This window comes from Azolla caroliniana, unplaced genomic scaffold, assembly GCF_043228905.1.
Source record: "Azolla caroliniana isolate FFs.n. ecotype wild unplaced genomic scaffold, voAzoCaro1.0.p SCAF_11, whole genome shotgun sequence".
Lineage (NCBI taxonomy): Eukaryota > Viridiplantae > Streptophyta > Polypodiopsida > Salviniales > Salviniaceae > Azolla > Azolla caroliniana.
Window position 1 is genome coordinate 6,119,719 of NW_028230446.1, and position 20,218 is coordinate 6,139,936.

Sequence of the window (20,218 nt, forward strand, 5' to 3'; positions counted from 1 at the left end):
AGTTTATGAGAATTATGAGTCCATATTCATCTCTTGGTTTTTCGGGATTGAGGAGAAGTCTTGAGAGGAGCATCAATTGTTTCACACTTAGTTTTGATGGGCATGATCTACCATTTTTTGCCACTTCTACAAGTGATGAGGCATCAAAGTGTGTTTGACGTCACAAGGAGCATCGTCTCTAGAAATGTTAGTTATCTTGTATATGCCGTGACTACCATAGATTGGCTCAATTCTTTTCATTGTTAATGACAAATTTTATCATCAATAACAAATCAAAAGGTTGAGATGTATGATTAATCCATAGATTATAACAATAAGGTACATATTGAGTGGAGTTTATCATGTAATATCCCTAAAGCCTAGTGTAATCGGTAGAATTTGATGCACAATGGGAGGTATAGCCTACCACAATTGACTCCATATGGCAGCCATAAGTAATGTTGCTTGCATAGGTGATCCTTCATATTTTTCCACATTTAGCATATCACAAATGATTGAGCCATTATCTCCCATATCTTGAGGGTTGTTTAAATACTCATATAAAATAGTATTTGCAACACATGTATAATTGTTTATTTATTTCAAATTTCCATATATCAACCCTTGATTTAGAGGCACTTGACAAGTAGGTACTAGGAACCCCCATAACCAATCACCTACTATGGATGTCATTGGAAGCCTAAATGGGATTAAACTATTGATTCATAAACATTAACAATGTAGAAGAATTTATTTTGCTAACACAAAATATAGCATATTGTTCCAGAAATGTTGAATATTTGTTATCTTAACAAAAGCAAGATCCTCTTATGTTAACTTGAAATCAATGTGGATTTAATGAATTGTTTAACTCTTAGTAGGATGTATAATTTCAATCTCCATGCATATTGACAAGGGCATGTGACATATTATACATAAAGATTCAAAGGCTCATGAATATGGTTTGTACTATTAGCAAATTGGAAACTAATTATGGATTAATTAAACCCTTTCCAAGCTTGATGGCTTGATACTATCTTCAATTAATGAATACCAAAATTCACCACATCAATGTTTTCTGGTACCAAATCAATCAATCATAAATTTCAAGTAAAGTTTGCACCTTCAAACAGTGTAAATCACACACACACACACACACACATAGAAGGTTATTGAATTATGACATCTTTTCTCATTATAGAGGCCCCTATACACATCATAACTTGAAGAGAAAACGAGAAGTAAAATACATTACTAACCAATGGGTGTAGAAATTACATAGTCATTTATTTATGCTCAATAGAATATTCATATTAACAAGATTTTATTGGAACTAATATGGCTTTAGGACAATCTATGGTACCCATATTCAAATATCTTTATGATATCTACATAAGAACATTTTATGTTTTTCCTTTTTTCAAAGACTAATGAACTTGCTAGCAAGCCCAAAGAGGTAGATTATGGTTTTGTAATGCATGTGTGAAGTTCTTCTATACAATAGATTTATGAGGTTTTATTATTGTATTCTTTGGTTTCATTCACCCATTAATGGACTGCATCAAAATTGTAACACTCTTAAGCATGTAAGAGGTGTTTGAGATTATCTTCCCTTTTTCCTTTACAAGTTGTTTTTGTGTTTGATTAGAATAAACATTGATTGTTCCAAGTGAACTCAATACGAGAAATTTGGTTGGAATTGATGTAGAAGATTTTGGCTAGTAGTTGGGATGAATATGAGGTGACAAAAACATATGTTAGAACAACAATTATGGCAACAATGGCTAGATCAACATACACACACAGAATCTACCAAAGACAAGAACTTATATTAAATTATAAATGGAAGATTGGAATGATATGAACACTCCAATTAAAAGCTAATCGATACTTTATGGGGGGTCTTAATTATATATAAATCCAAGCATGCTTTTTCGTAGAAGAGAGTGAGCAAAATGTCATAATATCCTTTATATTGAGCGCCAGAAATATCTCTCCTTTCAAAATTCATATAATAAGATAGTGACAACATAGTTAAGACAATATGTGTTGGGCTTTAATGCACATATACCCCATTAATTCTTTGTTCCAATTTTGAGTTGAGCTTGTTACCTTAACAATAGGAAGTGCCTTCATGACCTTTACTTTAGACATATTTTTGTGAACTCTTATCGCACATTATACTCTCTCTCCTTGTTTTGAAGAGCATCTCTTAGTATGGCATCATCACATTGACCCAACAATAGTGGTGCCTTGTAAGGTAGTAAATCTTTTTAGATTTTAACCCTAGTGTACGGATTACTAAAAAATTCTATTAGTAACAAAGTAGGAGGCTACAAATGCAGCAAACTTAGTTTATAAGGTTGTGCGATAGAGAAAATAAAGAATAAACCCCATTCCATAATGGCATCTATTAAATAAATGATGTTTAATGAGATTTCAATATGGGTGGTGTATGGGTTACTAAAAGCATGGCTTACCACTAGAATATAACCGTCATATTGAAGACATATATGATGTGATGTATTAACATCCATAAAGGTGGTGATATCACCTATACAATCCCTTGTGTCCATATGTTTGAAAATCTATCCAAATATGTTCAGATTGAGGATAAATGGGTTGCATAGAGCTACAATGCAAACTATACTTTATTTATAGATACACAATGTATGAGCCTACCTAAGTTGGTTGATGGAACCTATATTACTAGAAGGTCAAAAGGGAGTTGACATAAAGCTATATCTCCATAAAGTTGAATCTTAATCTAAGGTGATATTTTTCCAAGGCAAATTTCCATATTGGCAACACATAGAAATTAACCATGTGAATTCTAAAATGCCGATGTTGGTTCTAGAACCATTGTTTCAAGCCATAGTTTGAGTTGATAAATCAATAAGAAACAAGTGGTTGCAATGTCATCCAATAAGAGGAATCAACCTTGAAATATTTGACCAATCAATTATGGACATGCATATAGTTACATTAACTAAAACAATATAATATACTTCTTTAAGTTGGATAACAAAAATATTATAAAATGAGGAGAGGATATGCGAGGAAGATCCCTTTATGACTTGTTTTGTTTTTATTGTTCTCGAAAAAACAGTTTCTCATCAACTTTTATAGTTTTAATTAGTGGGCCTAGCATGATTATTCTTATTACATTAGATTTTCTTTGAGAGCAAGCTTTTTCAGTTGAAGGTTCCTCTTTCCTCCTTGACAAATCAGCTTTCACTTAAGAGAATGTTAACAAAAATTGTTGCAATTCTATCCTTATTGCATTCAAAGACAAAAAAAAGAAACCTCATATAGAAAGGAAAGGTTTTCATTGACATTGGTCCTATTGTTTTTTATTTCTCGGGGGGAGGGGCACACTCGTTTAAGAAATGAAGAGAGTTTGTTTCATTGACCACCATCGTTATACCATAATAATAATAATAATAAAAGGACTACATCATTCTATTACTCATTATGTGACATGTGTGCACATATTGGATGGTGTAGCTATGCTTTTTCATGATTGTGTGGTTTTTCTAAGAGGTTGGGAAAAGTAGATCACACTCTACTATAGACTTGTTAGTGTGTCAAAATGCAGTAGTTTTCGTGCAAGAAAATGCCCATTTTCTACACCTATGGTTCCTTGGTGAAAGGTTCCTAAAGTTTTTATGTATTGTAACCATTGTCGTGAAGATTTTCGACAATGGTGTGAAAATCACATAAGACGTACGAAATCAAGTGTCAATCATATAAAACAATAATAGTGAATATACTAATTCTAAGTAAGTTTAATATCTTAGTACAAAAGACGAAGATCTTGAAAAGATGCACTTTACTACATAAGAAACGAACATCTAACTGTCAACTTATGTGAGTAAGAAGTTGGGAAAGAAAAAGAGAAAATTGTGAGATATCCCACATAGATAGGACGAATAAGGCTCTCACCATATATAATGTAGAGCAAAAGTTATTATCTTTGTGTCTATGTGTGGAGCATAGAGAGTTGAAGGTAACTTGAACTAAGAGTGGAGGTGGCCTAGCCACTCATAAAGGTTTTGGCCAACCAAAACGAAACTGGACGGTAACCGGCGATCGGCATTCGACGAGGTGGTGGTGGAGCCAATGATCCGATGGGCTGGCGAGGCGGTATCCGGCAACCAAATTAATAAATAAATATATATATATATATACACAAGGAGGGCAAGTGAGGATTTAAACCTTGCACCTCCCTCCTAGTTAAGAGTCAATAGGCTTACCACTAAGCCATGACATTTAGTTGAATTTATATTTCTATCATTGTACTTTTAAATGTAAATTTTCATACATGAGAGCTAAAATGAGTGACATGGTTATCATGCACCACATGTAATACATGAGCGCCAAATGGCACACATGGATTTTATGCTTGTCTTGTACCCTCACATGCATCATATGCATGAGAGCATCTATAAAAGAAGGGATGAAAAAGAAAAAGGGTTCGGCTCTTTTGGTTATGAAATTAAGAAGAAGAAAATTCGTTATCGAATTGATTGTGTAACTTGTTTCTTAAATCTAAAGATAAAAGTTCAATCAATCTCTCTGAATCGAAAGTCAAGCGTTTAATCTCAATTTCTCTCTTTCCCAATCTATCTTCAATACTTCCTCACTAAAGCTTATACCGACTTCGAATCCTTCCAGTCCAGAACCCCAGCGGTTTCGCCTCACGATCCGTGCCTAGTGATGGATCTTCACGACACCGTAAAAGATAAATTTGGGAAATAAACTTTTGTTCCATATTGCTTATTTACATCTCCCTCTTGCAATCACATTATGTTCTCTATATACCTCTCATGACACCATTGGTGGACACATTTATGCATTAGTGTTTAAACATTTCTAATACAACACAGTGTTAATATTTGTTGTGATTTCTCACCTCATTTTGGAGGTTTCTCGTTTGAATTGTAACACAATTATTAGAGATATAATCTAATGTAAGTGTATGATAAGGAAAAAAGAATGATAGATAGATAGATAGAAAAGAGAGAGAGAAAGAAGGGTGTCGATCCACCCAACCACCCCCGAGCGAAGGGATGGTGACAGACTCGAGCCTCAATCGGCGTCCCATACCACCATCGTGGCGTCGAGTCGTACCTGGTGTTGGCACGCTCACTACAAGAGTTGAACCACCACGAAGCAGAGTCTCGACGTAGTCAAAAGATGATGAAATGAGGGTAGCTAGGCCTCTTATTTATAGCGATACCCAAGGCCCCCAGGCAATTCACACTTGGCGTAATGGGTTGTCTCAATCCCGAGGATTAAAAGTAATCCACCCCTTCTTTACACTCTCGTTTAACCCTCACACTTATCCACGTGTATAGAATACTACAGTAAATTCCCACCACGGGATATTATATGGTCATGCTTGTAACATAGTCCCCCTCTTTTGCAATGTTAAGTTAGGGAAGTTAGTTCTGAGAGTATTTTCGCGTTCCCATGTGGCATCTTTTATTGATTTATCCATCCATTTTATTTTAAATTCTCGGATTTCTTTAGTACGTAATTTCTTTGTTTTAACATCGAGAATTCTTTTTGGTACATGTGGTTTAGAAGATAATTCTTCAGAAGTAACCAGAGTTTCAATTGTAGTTGTATTGTCGCCAGAACCTAGAAGTTCTTTTAGACGACTCACATGAAAAACTGGATGAATTTCAACACCATATGGAAGAGCGAGACGATAGGTTGATGACCCAATCCGTTTGAGGACTGTAAAAGGTCCACAAAACCATGGGGCTAACTTAGCGCACTTATCCTTAGACAATGTCTTAGAATTGTGAGGTACACGTAAAAATACCTTCTATCGAGGGTTGAATACACGAGGTTGCCTATGATGTTTGGTATTAAAACGTGCTCTATCTTGAGCTGTTTTTATATTATCTCGTGCAATATACAACGTATCTTGCATATCCCGAAGAAAGTTTTGCGTACTTCGCAACTCATCATGATGTATATTAACATCAATCGAGGCTCGTGGTTGAAAACCATACATCAACATAAAAGGACTATATCTCGTCGATGTATGCTTGGAGGTGTTATAAGCAAACTCCAAAATTGGGAGATAACGTTCCCATTTTGTTAGTTTTGTATCAACGTATGCTCGAAGCATGTCCTCAATAATTTGATTTACTCATTCTGTCTGTCCATCGAATTGAGGATGATCCGTGGAGCTCATGCTCAATGTAGTTTCTAACTTCTTAAAGACTTGCGTCTAGAAGTCACTAGTAAACTTTGGATCTTGATCACTCATGATATCCATCGGTAACCCATAAAAACGAAAAAACTCATCAACGAATTGGTAACCCAATTCAGGAGTTGTTACCGTGGTTTTAGTAGCAATAAATCTGGCCATTTTAGTTAGTCTATCAACCACAACCCAAATGGCATCATGGCCTTTTTGGGTGCGAGGAAGGCTAACAATAAAATCCATGGATATACTTTCCCACTTATTATTGGGAATGTCCAAGGGATGTAAAAGTCCTGTGGCTTTAAGTCGCTCGACTTTGTTAACTTGACATTGGTGACATTTAGTCACATAGCTATGTATGTCAAGGCGCATCGTAGGCCAATAGAATTGAGTGGAGATGAGAATGAGTGTACGAAGTATTCCAGGGTGCCCCGTAGAGGGTGCATCATGGCATTCAAAAAGAATTCTCTTTTTGACCTCAGGCAAATCTGGAACACAAACCTTCCCATTACGGTAGAGCAGACCGTTAGCAATGTGGAAGTATTCCTTCGAGGATGTGGTGGTGTCTGTTCCAGACTCAACTCTTGTCTCTAGTATTTCGCAAAATAATTGTCATCGGGATACTTTTCTTGAAGGTGATCATAAAGATCTGATGTTATTTCAGTGAAGCTAAGCATGTTAACTTCACGGATGTGACTTAGTGCATTAGTGACAATGTTCATGGAACCTTTACGATATCGTATGGAAAAATCAAAGTCTTGGATGAGATTAGCCCATCGTGCCTTATTACCTTTTAGGTCTTGTTGGTCACAAAAATATTTCAAGGACTCGTGGTCCGTAGTTACCACAAAACGATTTCCATAATGATAATGGCACCATGTTTTGAGCGCATGTATAACTGCAATAAACTCCTTTTCTTGAACCGTATACCGACATTGAGCAGAATCAAGCTTCTTACTCTCAAATGCTATTGGTTTACCATCTTGATATAAGACAACACCTATAGCATAATCGCTTGCATCGGTTTCAACCTCAAAAGGTTTTGAAGGATGAGGTAAAAGGAGCGAAGGAGCCTTACACACTAGGTCCTTGAGTTCTTTAAAGGCGAGGTCTAGTGTAGCATTCCACACAATAGGTTTTGTAGAATTATGCATTTGACCTTTTAGAATATCAGTAAACGGCGTCGTCAATTGGGAGTAATTACGAAGGGATTTTCGCGAAAACCCGACAAAACCAAGGAATGATCGAACTTCTCGAATATTTCGAAGAGTGGGCCAAAGCTTGATTTTCTCAATGCGAGAAGGATCAATTTCAAATCCTCGTTCGGTTATGAGATGTCCAAGATAAGTAATTGATTTCTTGAAGAACTCAAATTTTGAGATCTTCGCATAAAACTGTTTGTCACGCAATGTTTGTAAAACAAAGTGGACATGTTTAGCATGTTCTTATAATGTACGAATATAAACTAAACTATCATCCTAGAAAATAACGACACATTTTCCAAGTTGTTCTCGGAAAATGTCATTCATTTCTTGTTGAAATGTACCCGGAGCATTGGTCAAACCAAAAGACATAACCAAAAACTCATAATGGTCATAGCGCGTATGAAATGCCGTTTTAGGAACATTGTCCTCACTTATATGAATTTGATGGTAGCCAGTACGGAGATCAAGTTTCGTAAAATACCAAGCTCCCTGGAGACGGTCAATTAGATCGTCAGCCCGGGGCAATGGATACGAATTCTTGATCGTCACTTTATTCAAGTGTCAGTAATTAATACACATACGCCATGTGCCCTCCTTCTTTTTAACCAAGAGAACTGGTGCACCCCATGGAGATTTACTATAACGTATATAAACCATTCGTAAATAGTCCTTGAATTTCTTAGATACCTCATCCTCTTCGGATCGACTTAAACGATAAGGAGGTATAATTATTGGTGTAACGCTAGGTACAATATCTATACGATGGTTTATATTATATTTAGGAGGTAACACATCTGGTAGTTCGCTCAGAAAAATATCACGAAAATCATTTAAGATTTCATCAAGTTGTTGTTGTTCAAAATATGTTAATTGAACCGAGACATTATCGATATTGTAAACGTGAATGTCCGGATCAAGTACACAATAAACTAGAGTAGAACAAGACAACTCGGATATTGATGGAGAGGAAACAATCGAGAGGGATTGTTTTTTTACACATTGAATAAAATGAGTACAATCGTTCAGTACAAAAGTTATTGAATGATGAACCCAATCAATAGATAAAGAAGAGTTTTTATTATAGAACCAGGGATAACCCAATATTACATCAGTGGTACAAAGATTGATTACATGGAAGTCTACTTCCTCTATATAAGTATCAATAGAAATTCCTAATGAATGAATCGCCCTATTGATGTATTGTACTCTTCCATTAGGCAAGTGCACCCTATAGGTGTGATCACTTACAGTGGGTTGGATTCCCCATATCTGAACCAAACGATCATTCACAAAGTTGTGTGAGCTTCCTAAATCAAACAAAAATTGTACGGGAGATCCATTGATATACTTGTTTGCACGTAGTAAATCATTAGGACCCAATACATAGTGAGGGAAAGAACATTGAAAATTACTTAAATGATGTGTATAGACCTAAAGGACATTAAGAATCTGACCTTTATGGTCTGTAGTTTTAGCTTTGCTGTCGCGCTCGCTACAAGAGTTGAACCACCACGAAACAGAGTCTCGACGTAGTCAAAAGATGATGAAATGAGGGTGGCTAGGCCTCTTATTTATAACGATATTTTAAAAGAAACATATATGTCAAGTGTCCTTATTTCCCCCTCATTTACCACAAACTTTGTTGGTACGTAAACGCATATCATTTACATACAAATCAAGGTAATGACCTCATACGCAAGCGTAACATATGTTTGTGAATGTAATACATAATTGAGGTATTAACCTCGTACGCATACGACACTAATCACATATTAAATATATGTCAAATGAGGTATTGACCTCGTGCACATATGTAAATGTTTTATATAACCAATTAATTACCACTACAACATCATTGAATTAATGAATCTTTTTTACATATAACCATATACATGATTAGAAGGGAGAAGAAAAAATAGAAAAAAAAACAAGAAAGATTACCGAAGTTCCTTTGTTGATCGTTGTCTGGATCAAGGTCAACCGCACATCAATCGATCACCATCAATCAAGAAGACAAAAGAAAACAAGAGAAACATTAGAACATGAGCTCTGATACCAACTATTAGAGATATGATCTAATGTAAGCGTATGATAAGGAGAAAAGAATGACAGATAGATAGATAGAAAGGAGAGAGAGAAAGAAGGGTGCCGATCCACCCGATCACCCCTGAGCGAAGGGATGGTGACGAACTTGAGCCTCGATCAGCGTCCCATACCACCGTCGTGGCGTCGAGTCGTACATGGTGTTGGCGCACTCGCTACAAGAGTTGAACCACCACGAAACAGAGTCTCAACGTAGTGAAAAGATGATGAAATGAGGGTAGCTAGGCCTCTTATTTATTGCGATACCCAAGGCCCCCAAGCAAGTTCACACTTGGCGTAATGGGTTGTCTCAATCCCGAGGATTAAAAGTAATCCACCCCTTCTTTACACTCTCGTTTAACCCTCACACTTATCCACGTGCATAGAATACTACGGTAAATTCCCACCATGGGATATTATATGGTCATGCCCGTAACAACAATGCTAGAAACTTTAGGATTCATGTAAAACACAACTACTTCATATTGGACCTACATGAACAATTCCATCTTAATGTGGATTTTGGAAGTGTATGGAACCAGAAATAACAATTTCACTTTATCTACATCTAGTTATGTATGTATGTATGTACGTGAACCAATTTCAATATGTTTGGACTAGGAACCTATGAGAATTCATCATAGTACACATGACAATTTTGTATTTTTTGTCACCTTTGTTGTGTCTAGAGTATAAACTCAATAACATATGTTGGCAACATCACAATGTAGATAAAAAGAAATATAGTATAGGCAAAACTATCCAATAGGATGACCCAATATTTTCGTTTAGGGAAATTTCTGAGTGGCCTATGACAATATAGATAAATTAGTTATGTCATTTCTAGAAGTGTTTGCCTTGATTATATTGCTCACCCAAATACCTATAAGCAAATAATAAAAACATTTCACTATAAGTGGCAAGGTTCACCCACACTCATGGATCTCGAATAAGTAGATATATAGCTAATATAATAGATCAATAGTCATGTAGGCCAACAATGAGATTGCATAAACAAGAAAAAACCACACTCATGGATCTCGAATAAGTAGATATATAGCTAATATAATAGATAAATAGTCATGTAGGTCAACAATGAGATTGCATAAACAAGAAAAAACTTGTATGGGCATGTACCCTATGACACCAAAATTTCCAAGGTTTAATTTTGAAACTATCTTTCTTTTTGTTTTCAAAAAAGAGAAGTTGTATGTATATTTTACATCACTCTTTATAGCGCCAATAAATTTTAAATGCATATATTCCTCAAAGGTTGTCACTTTCCTAATGCTTTTTCACATGCAATCATAGGACTCCAATGTTCAAAGCCGAAGGAAACCTTACACACACACACACACACACACACATAGTTAGCAAGTCGTCAAGTTCTTATTCAAGTATGTTTAACTTGATGTAAAATTGTGAAGCTTCAGAGCAACTTTCTCTTGCCTTGCTAGCAAAACTACCTTTAGTTTGTTCTAGTCATAACCTCCTTCACTGAATTCTTGTTGGACTTTGCATCCGAAGATAGATAAGAAAATCAATAAGTGAAGATGTCACTATGTCGGTTTTATTTGTTTGAGAATATGCACTTCTTACAAAATAATTGATCTAAACCGCCAACGCGAAAAGTGCAAATAAACATTCCGCCATTGTTATAACCTTATAGATAGTTGTACATTGCAATTAAATTTTCAATTTGTTTATAAATATTCCACATGTGAAGACACCACATTTTCAGCTCATCTCATAAGTGCAATGTTACCAAAAGCTCACAATGTTGGATGCTTTATCTATAATTTATGAAGACAAAATTCAAATCAAGGACCTTAGGTCCACTTGTACAACCATGTGTAAACTAGAGGAAGAATCAAAGTTCAACCCAACCATTCAATATATAACTATATTCATGGGTTCTTAGCTACTCATATATAGGCTAACTTTATGAGGTGCTAGCTCTCCACAATACAACTGGCTTGGCTATATATTGACACCTTGTAGAAAACATGCCCTTCTCCTCGTTACATGGTCTAATGTCATACCTAATGGCCATATTTGTTACACTACATATATTTTATAAAAAGAGCTACAAAATAATCATTCCAAAAACCGAGAAACGTTATGTATATGTTAATGAGCTCATTAACATATGTTAATTTGTTTTACCCCCTAAAAAAAGTAAATTAAAGCGGTCATTAACATGTTTGTGATTGTGTTCTATGAGCTCATTAACATATGTTAATTTGTTTTACCCCCTAAAAAAGTAAATTAAAGCGGTCATTAACACGTTTGTGATTGTGTTCTATGAGCTCATTAACACTATAAAAAAGAGTTAAAATCAAAATAAGAAGCCAATAAACACTCATTTCATTCTGTTGAGGCAAGATAATATATTCTTGTGTTGAATCTCCAGTATAATCCTCTGAGGCTTGGCATTATACGAATGCTAGCACAAATTACTTCTACAAATACCAATATTAATTTCATTACCATCACTTGACCAACGAAAATTAACAATTAAGGAATCATATCAACAATTCTCAACTTTCTCAAAATATGAAAGTGCACACACACACACACACACACACACACACAAGAAAAGTAAATTGAAATATTGGTGCATTCACATAAGGCCACTCACATGGAGATGATGGAACACACCCAACCGTAGATTATCATCCCCATGCATTTAGAGCAAGATGAGAAATCACTCTCCATACGACCCATATTCATCATTTTGAAATTCAAAATGAAACATGGTAAGTTCTAAGTAGAGAAAACCAAATCTTTTCCACTTTTCCTCGATCAAAAGCAAAGTATAATGTGAAGTACTCATAACACTACTATGTGAAGGAGCACCTCACACTACAATTTAAGTATTCACACCAATCCCACACCATCACATACCTAACACGTCAACCTTGCACAACATCATTATGTTGGACACTCCCACCCATGCTTCTTCGTCACATTGTAAAAAGCCGTAAATTCATATAAGTATAAATATGACTTAGGGCAATCACTTAAGGTTGTTATTGTTGTTGTAACTGTTGTAAAGTGAGAGCGACAGAGAGGGAGAGAGATATACAAAGAGAGGTCGTTGCCTACAAGTCTATGATTGTACCCCTTTCTTCATAGTGACAGTTTGGAGTCTGTGGACTCCCGTGCTTTTTCCCATTTAGGTTTTTCCACGTAAACATATTGTGTTCACTCTTTAGTTCCCATTTCTGTGTTCTCCATTCTCATAGAAGTGTTCAAGACTCGGTTGTGGCTGAGCAATATTCCACGTTTTTCTTAACAATTTGGTATCAGAGCCAACAACACAGGGAATGGAAAAATCGTTCGGCGGCCTGTTCAAGCTCACCGGCTCCAACTACTCAGTGTGGAAGTCGAAGATGAGATGTTGGTGGTTAAAGATCTTTGGTTGCCGGTTCAGTTTGGGGACAAAAGACCAGATAAGATCGACGCCACAATGTGGGAGGTGATGCACATGAAGACGACGGCCTACATCCGGTGCTTCATCAACATGAGCCTGTACAACAACTTTAATGAAGAGAGCAAGGCTCATGAACTCTGGGAGAAGATCGGCATCATGTTCCAGAACAAGAATGTCGTTAATCAGGTTTCGGTATTTCGGAAGCTAGTGAGGCTTCAGTACCACGACGGCTCCAGTATGGTGGAGCACATGAATGCCTTCCAAGGGCTAATACACCATGCAACCTCGTTGGAAGTACCTCTCGCCGATGAGGTACTCGCATTGCTCCTGCTCGGTTCCCTCCCAGACAACTGGGAGACGTTAGTTGTCACGCTGGGAAACGTCGGGACGGAAGGAAAACAGTTGTCCCTAGCAAGGGTAAAATCAAGCTTGCTAGAAGAAGACGTGCACCAGAAGTCTGGAACCGATCCAAAGGGCTTCGTCACAGAAGATGACCACAACCGAGGAAGAGGCCGGTATCGGAGTCCCCAAAACCAGGACAAGTCGGGGACGAGGTCGAACTCAAGAGGTAGGTCACATGCGGGAAGCCGGGACACTTCCAGAAGAACTATCGGCATTTCCGGAAGGAGGAAGAAACCGGCACTACTGATTCGAAGAAGAGTTTGAATCGGAGAGGGCCGGATCAGAAAGGCACATCGGCGGTCACGACAAGTGAAGAAGAAGTGATGCTCATTACCGAAGAGGATGAGTTAAACCTTGTCGGTGATGAGACAACATGGGTTGTCGATTCCAAAGTGTCCTTCCACCTGACACCGGATCAGAAATGCTTCTCATCCTACACAACCGGTGATCCCGGTTGTGTCCGGATGGGGAATCAAGGCACATGACGAATTATCAGCATAGGAGATGTGTTGTTGGCGACATCAACCGGATGCAAATTGCTGCTGAAGGATGTCTGACACGTTCCGGAGGTTCGACTAAACCTGATATCAGCCGGTCGGCTAGATGATGAAGGCTACACGGGTAGCATCTGGAACGGTGTTATGAAGTTCAGCAAGGGAAGCTTGATAGTGGCTCGAGTCCGGAAGATCAACTCACTATACTTGATGAATGCCCAGATATGCCGGGAAGAAGTGAACGTAGCATCTGACACTGCCAGTGAGTTGTGGCACAAAAGACTGTGTCACATGAGTGAGAAGGGGATGAAGAGGCTTGCCAAAGACAACCTCATTCCGGTGAAGGACGTGCAACTTGAGAAGTGCACCGATTGCTTGGCCAGCAAGCAAAACTGCACCTCCTTCCGGTAAAGACCACCAATGAGACGGAATGCACCACTAGAGCTGGTACATATCGATGTGTGTCAAGTGGACACGAAGTCACATGCCGGATCGCAGTACTTCGTGATGTTCATAGATGACCATAGCTGGAAGTTGTGGTTCTCACCATTGAAGACGAAGGATCAAGTGCTATCTGTCTTCAAGGAGCTCCATGCAAGAGCGGAAAGAGAAACTGATCGGAAGTTGAAGGCAGTTCGAGCAGATAACGGAGGAGAATACTGGGGGTAGTTCGAGGAGTACTGCCGATCGAAGGGAATCCAGCTCGAGTTTACTGTGCCGAAGACGGTAGAACTAAACGTATCTGGTTGGGTACACACCATTGCATACATTAAGCTCCCGACGGCAGAGGCATATGGTATCTTCATCATATCCGCCTTCACTGCCTTCATCTTCAGGCTTTGCTTACCGGATAACCTGCAGTTTGCCAAGAGTACTGATCCGACCGGTTTTGCATCTGACATGTTGAATAGCTGAAGCACCTTTGTCACATACTTCTCTTGTGACAGCCACAATTGCTTCGTTGACCAGTCCCGGATGATATGCATCCCCAGTATCTGTCCTGCTGGACCCAAGTCTTTCATTGAGAAGGTCCGTCTAGTTCAGGGCCTTCTTCAGCATCCGTATCTTGACTTGGTCTTTTCTGATGATCAACATGTCATCCACATACAGGAGGAGTATCAGGAAGTCTCCATCTTCAAACTTCTTCACAAATACGCAGTGATTGGCCTGCGTCTTGTGGTACCCTTGATCGGTCATGAAGGAGTTGAACATTCGGTACCATTGTTGGGGAGCCTGCTTCAAACCATAGAGGCTCTTCTTCAATCGGCAAACTAGGTGCTCATTCCCTATCTTCACAAATCCCTTAGGTTGCTGCATGTAGATCTCCTCTTCGAGGTCGCCATGGAGGAACGCCATCTTCACGTAACTGCTCTACCTCGAGGTCCATGCTTGCCACTATACTCAACACCGTCCGGATGGAAATCATCTTTACTACCAGGGCAAATATCTCGTCGAAGTCCACACCCTTCTTCTGCTGGAACCCCTTCACCACGATCCTAGCTTTGTATCTCGAGGGGTTGTCGGCATCTCCCGGTTTCAACTTGTACACCCACTTGTTTTGGAGTGCCCTCTTTCCTTTTGGCAACTCCACCAATTCATACTTGTGGTTCTCATGCAAGGAATCCATCTCGTCCTACATGGCACTCAACCACTTGTGGCTGTGGGTGTCCTCCTTTGCTTCTTCGAAGCTTTCCGGCTCCCCCTCATCGGTCAGCAACACGCGTTCTACATCCGGAAATCTCCAGGGGGCACTTCTTTCCCGGAGAGGATATCTCCGTCCTTGGCTTTCGGCAACCAACTCCTCTATTTGTTCTTCATCTTAACCCGATTTGGGGTCTTGGCCGGTTCCAGTTTCTTCTTCTTCTTCTGCCGTAACCGGCCGGTTCTTCTAGTGTTAACCGACTCTTTGCCGGATGGGTTTGCATCTCATCAAACCGGTCCTTTCCGGTCGATTTGGAGTTCATTATCTTCTTCTCTGACTCCCATTCGGCACGGGTCTTGTTCTCCATGAAGATAATATCTCGACTCCGGAATACTTTCTTGTCAACCGGGTCCCACACTCGGTAGCCGAACTCATCATCGCCGTATCCGAGGAAATATGCATGGCCAGGTCTTTGGATACAACTTTCCTCTCCGGTCTTTAGCCACATGCACGTACGTGAGACACCCAAACACCTTCAGATGCCGGTAGGATACTTCCTTACTGGTCCACACTCTCTGCGGCGTGTCTCCATCCAAGGGTACTGAGGGTGACCTGTTTATCACATATGCCATTGTCGACAGCGCCTCAGCCCAAAACATCTTGGGTAACTTTGCATGTGCCAACATACTCCGGACCCTCTCCATTATGGTTCAGTTCATCCTCTCGGCCAGCTCGTTTAGTTCCGGCATCTTCGGCACAGTAAATTCGAGCCGGATTCCCTTCGAGCCGCAGTACTCCTCAAACTGCCCCCAGTATTCTCCTCCGTTATCTGCTCAAAGTGCCTTCCGCTTCCGACCGATTTCTCTTTCCACTCTTGCATGGAGCTCCTTGAAGACGGATAACACCTGGTCCTTCGTCTTCAACGGTGAGATCCACAACTTCTAGATGTGGTCTTCTATGAACGTCACAAAGTACTGCGATCCGGCATGTGACTTCGTGTCCACTTGACACACATCGGTATGCACCAGCTCTAGTGGTGCAATACGTCTCATCGGTGGCCTTGATCGGAAGGAGGTCCAATTTTGCTTATCGGCCAGGCAGTCGGTTCACCTCTCAAGATGCACGTCCTTTACCGGAATGAGGTTGTCATCAGCTAGCCTCCTCATCCCCTTCTTGCTCATGTGACACAGTCTCTTGTGCCACAACTCACTAGCAGTGTCGGATGCCACATTCACGACTTCCGGGCATAACCGAGCATTCAACAGGTATAGTGTGTTGACCTTCCTGGCCCGAGCCACTATCAGGCTCCCCTTGCTGAACTTCATGACATCGTTCCGGATGCTACCCGTGTAGCCTTCATCGTCTAGCCGACCGGCTGATATTAGGTTTAGTCGAACCTCCAAAACGTGTTGGACATCCTTCGACAGCAGCTTGCATCCGGTTGGTGTTGTCAACCACACATCTCTTATGCCGACAATTCGGCATGTACCTTCATTCCCCATCCGGACACAACCGTGATCACTGGTTGTGTAGGATGAGAAGCATTTCCAGTCTGGGGTCAGGTGGAACTACGCTCCGGAATCGACAACCCACGTTGTCTTGTCGCCAGCAAGGTTCAACTCACTCTCCTCGGTGATGAGCATCAACTCCTCTTCACTTGCAGTGATTGTAGTCGTTCCCTTCTGGTCCAGCCCCCTCCGGTCTTTACCGTTCCGGTTCGGTGACCGCTTCGAATCGGTATTGTCGGTTTCCTTGTCTTTCCGAAAATGCCGACAATTCTTCTGGAAGTGCCCCGACTTGCCGCAATAGAAGCAAGTGGGCCTCCCCCTTGACTTTGACCATGTCCCAAACTTTTCCCGGTTCTGGGGACTCCGATTCCTTTGTCTTCCGCGTTTCGATTCGGTAAGGAGTGCTTTGGAGTCAGAGATTGTATCCTTGTCTTTCCGACACGCCTCCTCATCTAGCAAGCTCGACTTGACTCTTGCTAGGGACAATTGTTTTCCTTCCGGCCCAGCGTTGCCCAAAGTGACAACTAACGTCTCCCAACTGTCTGGGAGGGAACCGAGCAGGAGTAATGCTAGTACCTCATCGGCGAGAGGTACTTCCAACGATGTTGCCTGGTGAATCAGCCCCTAGAAGGCATTCATGTGCTCCGCCATGCTAGAGCCATCTTGGTACCGGAGCTGCACTAGCTTCTGGAATATCGAAACCCGATTAACAACATTTTTGTTCTGGAACATAATGTCGATCTTCTCCCAGAGCTCATGAGCCTTACTCTCCTCATTAAAGTTGTTGTACAAGCTCATGTCGATGAAGCACCATATGTACGCCGTTGTCTTCATCTGCATCACCTCCCATATCGTGGCATTGATCTTGTCCGGTCTCTTATCCCCAAACTGAACCAACAACCAAAGATCTTTAACCACGAGCATGTCCCTCATCTTCGACTTCCACAATGAGTAGTTGGAGCCGGTGAGCTTGAACATGCCTCCCAACGAATCTTCCATTTTTCTGTGTCGTTTCCCTGTGATGCCAAATTGACAGGAACTATGCGGAATAATCTTCGGCCACAACCGAGACTTAGATCACTTAATGATAATCAAACACATGTTGGGAACTCGACGTTCCTTATGTCCGACGCTCGGCCACAACCGAGATTCTTTTCATACACAGAAAAACAGGTAATGAAACGCGACACAAAAGGGGAGAAAGGGTACACAGGAGGTTTACGTGGAAAACCCCAAAATAAGGGAAAAACCACGGCAGCCCACACAGGCTGCAAACTGTCACTATGTAGGAATATACAACAGTGAGTTCACCAAGGCAACAACCTCGTGCACTCAGATCTTCGCCACAGGCGGCGGTTACAACAGAGGCAACGACCTCGTCTCTCTCTCTCTCACTCTGTACAGTTACGCGCTCTTCGTTATCTTCTTGCACCAACAAGGAAGAATCACAACAACAAAAAAAACGACGACAACAACTAAAAGTTTGCCCTAAGTCATATTTATACTAATATGACTTTTCGGCTATTTACAAATGTAGCCTCGATGGGCTCTCAGAAACATATTTACAAATATGTCTCTTCCTCCGGTTCATACCGGGCCTGCACCATCCGTCTCTCCGTAGTCGGGTACTCCCCATCCGGTTCATACCGGATCTACACCATCCGGCTCTCCGCAGTCGGGTACTCCCCATCCGGTTCATACCGGGTCTACACCATCCGGCTCTCCGCAGTCGGGTACTCCCCATCCGGTTCATACCGGGTCTACACCATTCGGCTCTCCGCAGTCGGGTACTCCCCATCCGGTTCATACCGGGTCTACACCATCCGGCTCTCCGCAGTCGGGTACTCCCCATCCGGTTCATAACGTTTCGGCCTCGGCCTGTCAGCCTCGGCCGAGTTTGTTCGTCGACACTGTTCTTCTCCCTTCCCATCCGGATGGACCTGTCTCCCAACAACACAGTAGAAATGGAGAAATGGAAGTAGGTACACAGATAGAAGAGAATGCACAGGATGTTAACGTGGGAAACCCTAAAACGGGAAAAAACCACGAGAGTTCCCAAACTCCAACTATCACTATGTAGAGAGGAATACAACAAATGAACACAGAGGCCATGACCTCTTGCTCTCAATCTTCGCCTAGTGGCGGTTACAATAGAGACACACATTGTCTCTCTCTCTCTCTCTCTCTCTCTCTCTCTTAGGTTCTTCTACGCTTTGTACAGTAGTTACACCAATAACTCTATACAAAATAATAACTACACAATGATCCTGTTTGCCCTAGGTCATATTTATACTAATATGACTTTTGGGCTATTTACAAATATAGCCCTTGTGGGCTCTTTGGAACATATTTACATACATGTCCCTTCATCCGGTGAGAGGTTCTCATCGGGCCTACAACATCCGGTTCTCACTGGGCCTTCCGTTGCCGGGTACTCATATCCCATCGGGAGGGACCGAAATCCTAACATTCAGTTACCAGGTGTGGGATCTGGTTGACAAGAAGGTTTTCCGGAGTCGCGACATAGGCTTCATGGAAGACATGACCATTGCCGACTGGGAGTCGGAGAAGAAGGTGATGAACTTTGGATCATTCAATGAAAACCGGCTCGAAGACACAAGAACTTACCCGGTTGAAAACCAGACGCTAGCCGGTAACCGGATGACACTCGACGAACCGGCCGGATACAGACAAGAAACCGAACCGACCGAAGAAAAAGAAGAAGAAGAAGAAGAAGAAGAAGACATTGGAACCAGACAACATCCCGAATCAGATTCGGATGAGGAACAAACAGAGGAACCGGCAGTCAGAAACCAGGGAAGGAAGTTCGACTCCTTCATGACCGACCAAGGGTACCACAAGATGCAGGCCGATCACTGTGTGTTTGTGAAGAAATTTGATGGAGGAGATTTCCTTATACTCATCTTGTATGCGGATGACATGTTGCTCATCGGACGAGACCAAGGCACAATTTGGATGCGGAAAAAGGCTCTGAATCGGACATTCTCAATGAAAGACTTGGGGCCGGCAAGACAAATATTGGGAATGCACATCATCCGGGACCAGTTGAAGAAGCTGTTGTGGCTGTCACATGAGAATTATGTGACAAAGGTGATTCAACGGTTCAACATGTCAGAGACAAAACCGGTCGGATCGACACTTCCGTCAAACTGCAAGCTATCCGGAAAACAAAGCCAGAGGACAAAGGCGGAGAAGACGAATATGATGAAGATACCTATGCCTCTGC